Below are 11,080 nucleotides of genomic sequence, written 5' to 3'. Positions count from 1 at the left end.
TTCCTGGTAGCAGCTTAATTTAACCCTAGGTGGATGGAAATTTTACCATAAACCCATTTATAATGAAGTCTAATTATAGGTATGACCCTTCCATATAATAACTTTCTATGAATGCTTTTAGTAGTCTTCATTTGGGAAGTAATCATGCATCAGCATTTTGGTGTCTATCAGGCAAGCACGTTTGAAGCTCTTCACCCCCTCATCCCTTCTTTTACCCTGCTTCACAGCTCGGAAACTGGGTTCTTACTGGATGAAATTAATTCAGGAGATGTGCTCCAGCACAAGTTGGCGTTCAGTCCGTGGAACCAGGCTGGAGATCATCCTGAGTTAAAAGAAAAACCCCAAAATGTGTCTGGTGAAGACGTCGTGTCCTCAGCGCCAAGTATTTTCATCTGTATAGCTGCTCGTATCGGTCCACACTGTTTGCTAGTGCAGACACAGCCTACGTCTAGAGGTATACGTGTCACCCAGGTTAGTCCCTGACATGTCTTTCCTGACACTTGTAGCTGGACAATCTGCGGGCTGGTTTCTTTTTGAAGGACTGAAAGAAGGACAGTGAGCTCCTCTTTTCCCCAGTGTATCTCTCAGTCTAGATTTTCCCCACATACTCTTACCTCAGTTCAACCAGAGGGAAGAGTCTGATACATGCCCAATTCATCTGGTCCTCTGTCTTGTCTTTTTGAGTAAGATGTTGAAATGAGGTGAAAAATGGTATCACCAGGGAAATTGAACAGAGAATTTGGATTTGGTACCTTTATTCCTTGTACAGGTATAAATCAATGTTCAGGGCTTAGAGAAATCTAGTCTCCTGTCTCAAATAAAATTTGTAGGTCTCCCCTTTTTTACATGTTTTTATTAACTACTTTTTTTTTACTGAGCTCAGAGTATTACTCGACTGTAAAGCCAGCATTAAATCGCTCTGATTAGATATTTAATTTTAAATAATACTGGCTGTCTGCATGAGCTATTTGACTTACAGAACTTCATTATAGATTCTTTTTTTCTTGTACAGACAGCCTGCTAATGTTGGTCCTGCAAAGTGTTGGACCAAAAGACCTTTTGACATGCACATCAATCTACAGAGTTCTGAACATGGCAGGATTCAACTTCCCCAGCTCATACAAGTGATTTGCACAATTTATGCTACATTTACCACAGCCAAAAATTGGCACTTCGTAAGTGTGTAGGAAGTAGGAAGAGAATGAGAGACACGTTTATGAAACGATGGAAAATGCCACCCCAAGATAGTGTGCGATGTTTTCCCTCTAACCTCTCCAGAAAAGAAAGAAGCAGTTCTGTTGTTCGGTGCTGCTTAGCATTAAGCACGTAGTTTAATTTAAATGCAAAGATCTGCACAAATCTTGATTTGAGTCAGTTTGAATGAAATATTCATAAATTGGTTCTTCGTTGGTGCAATGGGAAAAGTAGTTGTCTTCTACAACAGTTAATTAGCAACTTTTACACATTTAGAATATTTATTTGTGTACTGTTTCTCTACTTATCTCTAATCCTCTGTTGAGTTACATGTGCATTATGTGTGCTAATGTGCTTTGCCTCTGAGACCTGTTAAGATTTATGAGACTATTCCTGTTCTTACTCCATTTGTTGCTGTTGAGCACACACAATAAAATATGCTATACCCCTGCTATAGCTGTAGCTGCCATAATGGTTGCATTTCCCCACTTGCAGAAAATGACCTTTGCAATGACAGAGTTCATTTTTTAAAGATAAAATGAAACAAAGGCATTCCTGATTTTTCAGTAATTTTCACCTGGATTTGGTGCAACATTGTTCCGATCTGCTGCTGGGGTTTTTTTTTTGCTGAGTAGGGTGTGGAGTTTGATTCATTGCTGATGTCTTCATTTGGCTGGAGAAAGTTTCCATGCAGTTGGAATTCCCAGGGTTGTTCATCAAAGTATGCCAAGATGGATGAACCTTCCTAAGAGCAAAAAGGTACTTCTTTTTTTCGTCATTGTTACTAAATATTATGAAGTATTTGTTAAATTTGGTTAAGTACTAACAGGCTACACGATGATGCACCAGATATAAAAGTCACTCTCCTGTGTTTGTCTACCAATTTGAGGATTTTTTGGTTCTTGTTTAAACAGTTTTCTGATGTGTTGCAATATTGAAGACTCTTTAAAAAGAGAGATAAAATAGAGCTACTTTACAGGAATATTGTGTTTTTCACAGTTAAGGATTTTAAGAACAAGCTCACTTCCACTGTCTGTTCCCTCCCATCACTCACTCCGTATGTACGGGAGCGCACGCACACTTCATCGTTTCAGGAAGTCAGGAATAGTTAGAAATGCATCTTTACCACGGGATCCTTTTCCATTTTTAAAAGTAGCTTTTTTTGTCCTGTAAAATAGGAACTTTCAGAAAGTCAGGGTCTAAGTTTTGACGCAGTCACAACAGCTATACACAGTCCAGTGCTGGAAGCAATGTCAGATCCAGCTCCAGATAACGCTGTCTTCAGCCAATTTCTTTTCCTTTTGCTTTTTTTTCTTCTTTAGTTTTTTGTCTATAGACTGATAAAAGCATGTACATGCCATGTCTCTTTTCTGAGGTCATTATTGTGCTCGAAGCCCTAAAGGTTTCCCCCTGAACAAAGCATAGTGGTGTTGCAGTTGAACATCAGACTGAAAGAGGACATTATTCATACACAAACACCACTGTCCAGTTGGCAATTCAGGAGTTGAAACCTTATTGAAAGAACAAGACTGTGGAACATCATTGTCTTCTACATCCTAACCTGTGTTTACTGCGATAGGAACAAAGCAAACACAGTGCAAATATGCATGGGTTTCCTTTGTCTCATTTCATGCATTCAACAGAGGAGTTTCTGTCCGAAGCGCTGGGATCTGTCCCTTGTCGTGCTTGGCACAGGGAAGTGGGTCATGACTTGAGGGTTCTGGTTTGGGTGGCACCACTGATGGGTTGCATCACTTTTTTTTTTTTTGCCTTGCAATAAACCGAAATGTGGTTTGATGTAGCCAGTACTCGAGATGGCAAACCGAGTGCTCCCACTACGGCGATGAGCAAAGGCTCCGCAGGTGAACGAACGGCAGCTGAGGTGGAGAGCGATTCGCGATTCAGCCTGTGCGCAGCTGCGGTCCCCAGATCCCAGTGGCCCGTGCGGTTTCATCTCCTTCTTAAACAGAGGTAATGGTAAAGGGAGAGGGAAATGGATGCGTCTGCCCTCTGACAAAACCGAGGAGTGAGGCACGCGTAACCTAAAGAGCTGCAGCCCTCCCTTCCCCAGAAACACCTAACAGTGCAAACGACGTACAGGAGGCACCTCGCTAAGCAGGAGGTCCACCAAAACCGCTGGTACGTCTGGACTTTGGAATTCACCAAAGAGACCCCGAGACTGCAAGTATCTCTGCTCATACAGCTACATGGTCGGTTAACGTGCTCAAGACCAGACTGGACTATCCCCACTGCAGACCCTTTGCTGGTAAAATCCGGCCCTCAGTCCTTCAGCCAGCCACGGTGGTGCGTGTACCCGGCGCGTTCCCTAACGAGCCGACGCTGAGCACAGAGCAGTGGTTTGGCTGCCTGCACAGTGCCTGTCCCCTCGTTCATTAGCCTCGCTGCTAATGTTCCGGACTTGCCAGCTTATGGAAGGAACTGTCGGAGGCAATTTGCAGATAGCCGGTGCTGCAGAAGTGCAAAGAGCTGTATTTTTATGTGTTGATGAATAATTTAGCAACGATCCTCTGTTATGTAAAATTACCGCTTTACTGCTGCTGGGGCCAGTGTTCGTACAAAGTGTTCTTCTAAGCCCAGTTATACAAGTTAAAGCTTGCTAGTTTTATCCTGTGCATCTGTCATTAGAGAGAATTTTTCCAGGTTCAAACCGGGAATCGGAGCAGGTCTTTCATTCCAGGAGAGGGCCGTTCCCCTTCTCATTCTCATTTACAGTCCTGATCATCCTACCTGTCTTCCAAATAGTCAGTTTTGCACTAGGTTGCATATTAGTGCTGGTTTTCTCCACAGAGAAGGATGCTGCGTAATGTTTTTCCATATAAACACCGTGGCAATCATCCGTCCTCGCAGACTTTTGCTTTATATTAAGGAGCAAGCTAAGACCCATTTCCATGCAGAGTGACCCCCTACCCTGTGGATGAAGCCTGTGCACTGATGTGGGCAGGGAACACGGAATATGGACAGATTTAGATATATCTTGTTTTGGCTTCAGGTTGGAAATTGTTCCTTTGAGATTCTACCTCTTCTATGCTCAGAGCTGGATTAAAAGGTTAGGGAATGAAAACAAAGAGCGGTATTATTGCCACCCAAAAGCATGCTTGTAAGGATAAAGTGAGGTTGAAAAGCTGCGGTAATTCAACACCAGGACGCGTCCAGAAAAGGAGAAACTCACAGGTTTCCTTAAGACTCTGCATCTCAGCTACTGCTTCTGCCGTATTCTACAAGTGTTGCCAAGAGATGCTTAGTTGAAAATGCAAATATGTTCAAGGGTGAAGGATCAAAGAGCAATTAAATTAAAAACTGCTGACAGGTCAATCTTAATAGTCATTTCCATGCTGAAATAAGTCAATAAATCTTAGCTTGCAATAAATCTTACCACATAAAGGTGGGCTTGCACAACAGGAAAATGTAGTAAAATATAGCAATATATTTTATGCAAATGCTTTTTAAAAGTAATGAGTAGCATGTTTTATTCATCTTGTCCCGGCATCAAAGCGGTCAAGAAGACATTGGACTTCTGGAATGGGTTAATCCTTCACAGCAGCGGTATGCTGAGCAGGCAGAATGTCTTCTATTTATATTACTATTTACTTATATTTGTAAATACAAGCCTTAATTGAGCTCCTGAGCCCTGCTGTGTTTGGTACTGTGCAAACACAACGTGAGTGACTGTCCCTGCCCCAAAGACCTTTACAGACTAGAAAAGTCAGAAGGAGAGGAGGACGGGAGCAAAGCAGTCGGGTGACTTGCCTGAGGTCACCCAGGATGTTAGTGGCGGAGGCAAAACTGGAGCTCGGGACTCCTGTATCATACTTGGGCCCTGTTCTCCGAGTCATGCAGCTTCCTGGCCTATATACTAAATACGGTAAGTACGGGTCAAATAAGAAAAAAACTCACCCGCTCATGGTATGGTTCAAGCTTCAGAGAGGCAGGGAAAGCAGCTGTTCAGCTGGCTTTCATACCAGACACCTTAATGTACCCTTGTGTTTTTATTTGTTCTCCCAAATGCATAAAGTAGGAAATACTAGATAATATTCCTAGGTACTTGTATCTATAACTAGACACGTCTCCAACAAACACATAATCCAAGGGGCAGTTGGAATCCAGCTGCTAAATTTAAAGCAGATTTTCTGCGTGGTAGAAGTTCCCTGATCGTTAAATAGCCTCTATCTCCCTTACGGCTTCCCGCCCACCTGTAGCTGTGCTGCCCGCTAGCCCCAAGGGAAGACCTGAGAGGAAAAAGTTCCTGATATTGCCGCTTCAACAGCACCCGAGCGCTTTAACAAGGACCCTTCTATTAGCCCCTGTATAAACACAGGACGGCAGCCCAGGCAGGCAGCTCCGGGTGGAGGGAGCACGGATCGTTTTAAATCATTTGCACGTTCTAAATCATTGGGCACGATCTGCGAAGAGTAGATCTTGTGTTACATGCTGCGCTTGGGAGGCAAAGGAGACTATTTCAGGCTAATAAAATTCCCAACAAGTGACCCGGCACAGGAGAAGTCCTGTTCTCAAGGAAAAGCCTTACATCAGCACAGGCTCACAACCCACTCTTCTTTTCACGGTGGAAAGACTAGGGATTTTAATCCCGATTCTAAAACAAGTCAAAAGTTGGTGAGCACAGTAATTGCACAAGCAGAGAAAGGGCTGGGGGCCAGCCTGTACTTCCCCCCACACACACCCCTTTTTCTTTTTTTTTTTTTGCATTGAATCAGAAGAGCTGTTCTTAGGTTTGTGTGGTCTCCGGCGAGATGCAGTACGTCACTTCCAGAGTGTTTTTGCTGGCGCTAACAGACCGCACAGAGCCCAACCCAGGGTAATAACGTGCTGCATGTTCCCAAAACTGGGAACAAAAGGTGAGGATTTCTTGTTTTCCTCGGGATGCTGATCTCATGTTACATTACTGAGGGTGCAATGTGAATGAGATTTCAAAACTGATTTCAACCAGGTCCCTTCGCGTACCTTTTCCTTTAACCGGAAGAAAGTTTTCCACCGTTACCAAAAACAGGAAAAATGTGCATTTGCTTCATATGCCCGGGACAGGGAATTGTCACCAATAATCAAAGGTGGCATTAGAAAAAACAGGTTAACTTTCCAGGGGAGGTTTCTCCCAAGAGCAGGTAATGTTATTCTCCACAGCAGCAAACCAGTCCAGCACTGGAGTCTGCCAGCGAAATACCAAAAGGAAGGCGTAAACCTGGTTTCGTAAGAAATACATCCCAGCGCTACCTGACCTGTGCCTAGGAGCAGATTTTATTTTTAAGTGTGTGAGGCAGAATTATGGGAGATGAAGAACCACGAGTCAGACCCGCAAAATCATGAGACCGCTCTCCAGCACGATGAGGGTTGCATCTTTCTGTTTTCCAGGGAACAGCTTCTGCCGCCTGGTTCGGCCTGCCGGATTTCTGAAGCTCCTGTGTCTGTCCGTGGATGTGGGTACGAGCGTCAGCGCCGTCCTCGCCCGCCTCGTCCCCCCGGCTGTGCTGCGGGACCGGGCAGGGAGACCCGGACCGTCCCCGAAGGCAGTGGCTCCGGGAGAAGGGACGTTTTGTCAGCGCAGCCCTCGGCCAGCCCTGGTGAGCACGGCTCCTCGCTCGGCCCCCGTCCCTGCGCGGATCTCCGCGCAGGGCATTAACTGCTGCTTAAAAGGGAAAAGAAACAGAATAAGAAGGATTAAAGTACAGCGTTCCCTGCGAGCACTGTCGTCACGCCGGGAAGCCTCCCTGCCTGTGAGATGGCCGAGTATTTGACCCACATTTGCCACTGAGCGCGGAAAGGTAGTCCAAGCCAGTGCTCAAAAAATATCCAGCCAGATTACTTATTAAGATGGTTTTTATAGCGTTGAGAGGGAAAAAAGGAGCCTGTCTAAAGTTTTTGCTCAGGCCTGGTCAACTCATAGGTTTTGTGCTGGTGCAGCTATTTCCATTAGAGGTGTGATATTTTTTGCTGAATAAGATAAACCAATATAACCGCTAGTTGGGGACGCTGTTGTGCTGGCACAAAGGCGCTTTATACCAGTACAGCTTACTCGCCTGCTTGTATGGAAATAGAAATTTCGGCATAAATAAGCATCTTTATACTGGTATAACTGTTTCTACCCTAGGGAAATTACACCATTTTTACTATACCAGCATAGTTCCAATTTTGTGTGCAGCCCAGCCTTCGCAGTGGTACACCTTCTGTGTAGAAGAGCCCTCACGGTGACCAGTGCCTCGCTGTGCCAAAAAGCTGCAGAAAGTCAATGAGATTATTCACGTATTAGTTACTCCACTGGATCAGGCTATCAAAATCTGGTGGTGGAGGAGGAGGAGGGGTGCATTTGTTTACTTTTGTTGGCCAGTAAAACAGTCCACGTATCTGGCATTGACTGGCAATGGTTTTGCTGGTATCTAGAGGCAGCGGACAGATAAAATGAGAGTCAATTTTTTGTAGCACATTACAACAGGAAGAGTTACTGTTACAATGTCTGCCTAAGTTCGTTTTATGGAAGAATAAAGCCTTGGTTGCAGAAGGATGTCACCGATTGTCTCTCTCCTTTGGAAATGAGCATCTTCCCCTTGCTCGCACATGGGTATCTCCAATTCACCTTAGCACAATGTAGAAGCAGAAAGCCATTATCCTGTGAGAGAATAGCCTATTCAGTCGTCATCACTTACAGACAGTATATGCTGAGCAAAAAAAGGAGAAATGCAACTTTAAGGGTAGTCAGCAGTTACGCGAAGCTTTTCACCTTAAAATGCCTTGCAAACTCTAGTTATATTTAAACTCATATCACTGGAGTGCGTATGCGCGAGTCTATCTGTGTGGGTGCTCTGTCCTTTTCTATGTGCTCTACACAAACATGCAAGGAGGATGGACGGCACTCGGCAGGTCAGTGTACGTAACTTGAAAACGAGTGGACGGTGCCCAGGCAGCGGCTGGAGAACAGTCGCGCTCCTGCCGTCAGGGCTCCTGCGGGACGGGGGAAGGACACTGTCTCACAGCCTCTGGTTGCGCTCAGAAATGGAGTCAGCCTCCTCATTTAGGTGCTAGGAAAGGTAACCTGAAGAATGGGCTGGAAATGATTTTTAAATACCTGCTGACAGTGTGGTTACTTATGCTGTTATTGATAGAGTATGCAGATTGGTGACCCAAGTCCTTTCCCAGTACATACAAATTCAGTTTTCCTCTCTTTGCCTTTAATAATTTAGAGGTCGTTTTGGTAATGTGAAAAAGAGATTAATTCACTTGCTGCCCTGATGGCCATTATGAGAAAATCACAAAGTCAGAGCAGTGGCTTGATTTTTATGACTGAATTCTTCTGCAGACATGGGTCTATTATTCAGCTGCAGAGCTTTGTGGCCCTTGAAGCCAAGTTGCAGGGTGAAGGTCACTGCTCTGCCAGTAACCACATTGCAGGTACATGAAGTTTTAATCAGCAAATACTGGGCAAACATAGCTCTGGTACTGTACTGTTAAATATAATGGAATTTGCCCCACAGATGACTGTAGGTCCTCGTCGTTAAATCAGCTCTGCCTATTTACCTTTCAGCTGCAGCTTAAACATATGAAATGTGTCGTAATCCAGCTTTTCCCACATCAGAGGCTTGAAGAAACCACTTTCCTGTAGCATTGTATATCAAGAGGTAACATTTCTTCATTTGCCTCGCATATCAAAATTCAAGGCAATCATTCATTCATTCTACATCATAAATAATACATGTACCCAACCAAACACAAAAGGCTGTACTTCTGTCTGCTTTCCCTCCACACTTTAATAAGATCATCTGAATTTCAAGATGAAATGTGCAGTCTCATATTTAAATCATTAGGTCCCTGTGTGGTATTTCATCTCATTTTTGCAAGGTCAGGGTGGCCAACGTGGTCAAAGAAAGAAAGAAGATAAAGACTTTATCAGCAGAACAAATGTAACTGGTTCACGTTGAAGAGGAAATAGGTGACCCGTAGAGGGTACAGGCTTGCCGGAGATTTGCAAGGGAGCTGTAAATCAGTGGTTTCAGACCACGGCGAGGTGCAACTGCCCTGTGGTACAGTGTCCCGCGGTAATGAACCCTCGGCTCCTCTGTTGGCCCTTTCCTGGGTTTCAGTGTGTTTTGCTGAAAGGGTATCCAGGTCTTGGGCAGCAGTTGTGATCCTCCTGAACATATCACTATTATAATAAGGCGGCAATTAACTTAACCCATCAATGCTAGCTTCCCTGGGTGTGAAACTGCAGATATTTATGGTGGGTTGCTGATTCGTAAAGGTGTTGTGGGTGATATTCGTGAGGCACTTTGTTGGTTAAAGGTGCAAAGTTGTCTTTACTGCCAGAAGATCTCAGCAAGGGCTCGTATAAATGCACTGGGCACAGGAGTATCTAAGTAAATGCTGCAACTCTTACTAGCTCTAACACAAGCAGGAGCAGGACCTCGATCACAATCCAAAAAAGAGTGAGACAAAAATTTGGCAGGCAAAGTACAATATATTCTCATGTCATCTTTATATAAACATTTGGCCAAAAAAAGGAGGTCACCTATAAATCCAGATAGGCCCAGACAACTGAACTCTAAAGCTAGTTTACAGAAAAGGTTTCCAAAGCCCACATGGCCTTGTGTGAGATTAAAAATGGATAAAAATGTTAACCCTGGACCACAAGAACCTGGGCAATACCAGGACCACTATCAGCAGTGACAGCTTAGGCACAGACTAGCTGCAGAGGTGCATGAAGAGAGCATGTGGAATGGGTAACACTACCAGAAGTGTCATGCCTTGCCCCCTAGTTACACCCACAGTAAATTTTGCCCAGCTAGTTAAGTCTTCTGTGATGCCCAAAGCTGCTCTCCCTCTTCTGTGATGCCCCTTACAGGACCCTCCGGGAAGAAGAGAGATCACAAAGAGAGGACCTTTAAGAGGAGCTAACTATGCTGTGGTGGAGGTCTACCGACTGCAACCGCAAGACAGCTTGAACCCAAGTAAGTTCATTCAGTAATAGTCCAGTTTGGGCTAGTTTTTGTCTTTTGGGCAGGTTGCTTGTCCCTTCCACCCTGCCAAGCGACTCCAGGCACCTGCTGGCACAGCTCTGAGCTGTGGCACGATGTGCTTCGCTCCCACCACCTCGCAGGCAGCCCCGTTTCCAGCTGCGATGCTGGAGGCAAGAGCAGACCTTGGCAGCTGGGATGGAGCTCGTGGCATCACTGCTTGGGGAAGAGGTCAGAGATTTTCAGAATTTCATGTCTCCTCACAGCCAGCACAGCCAGACCACGGTGGTCAGCAGACCGCTGACCACAGAGCAGTCACTGGCCCACGCTGAAGATTATTCATGAGAGGAATAGGTTGTTTCCCCCTCCAATTACCTTTTTATTGCTGAAAGCAAAAAAGAAACAAAAATCCTTTAATGATATGTTTTTTCGAGTCCATGGGTTCAAGATAAACTAGCAGGCTTAAGAAAAAAATGCCCACAGAGAACAAAGTGAAGAATTATGACTATCCAAAACAGCGCATATTCTTTCCTACTGCTTTTTCTCTCTTCTCTAAGCTGCTGAAAGAAGATAGGCTGACAGACATGTTCCTGAACAACCCTTTGTACATGACATATCTAGAAATTGAATGAGTTGTATTGACTGCCTTATATCTAAATTAATCACAACCCAGATGGAATGGGGAAGATGTTACACACTCACGCACACACACAAGCAGGAGTCATACCTCCCGAGGATGTTAAAAAGGAAACCCGTGAAGTGATGGATGAAAAAATAAGGGTCCTCTCTGCATTTGTTTAAATATGCATCCTCTGCAGTGCTTATCTGAACCCTGAGCTCTTAGAGGCGCTGATAAGAAAGACAGACCTATTAAAGCCTCATTTGAGAATCTCCAGAACATGCACCCAGCC

Source organism: Harpia harpyja, chromosome 5 (assembly GCF_026419915.1).
Source record: "Harpia harpyja isolate bHarHar1 chromosome 5, bHarHar1 primary haplotype, whole genome shotgun sequence".
Classification (NCBI taxonomy): Eukaryota; Metazoa; Chordata; class Aves; order Accipitriformes; family Accipitridae; genus Harpia; species Harpia harpyja.
Note: the sequence above shows the minus strand (reverse complement) of the source record.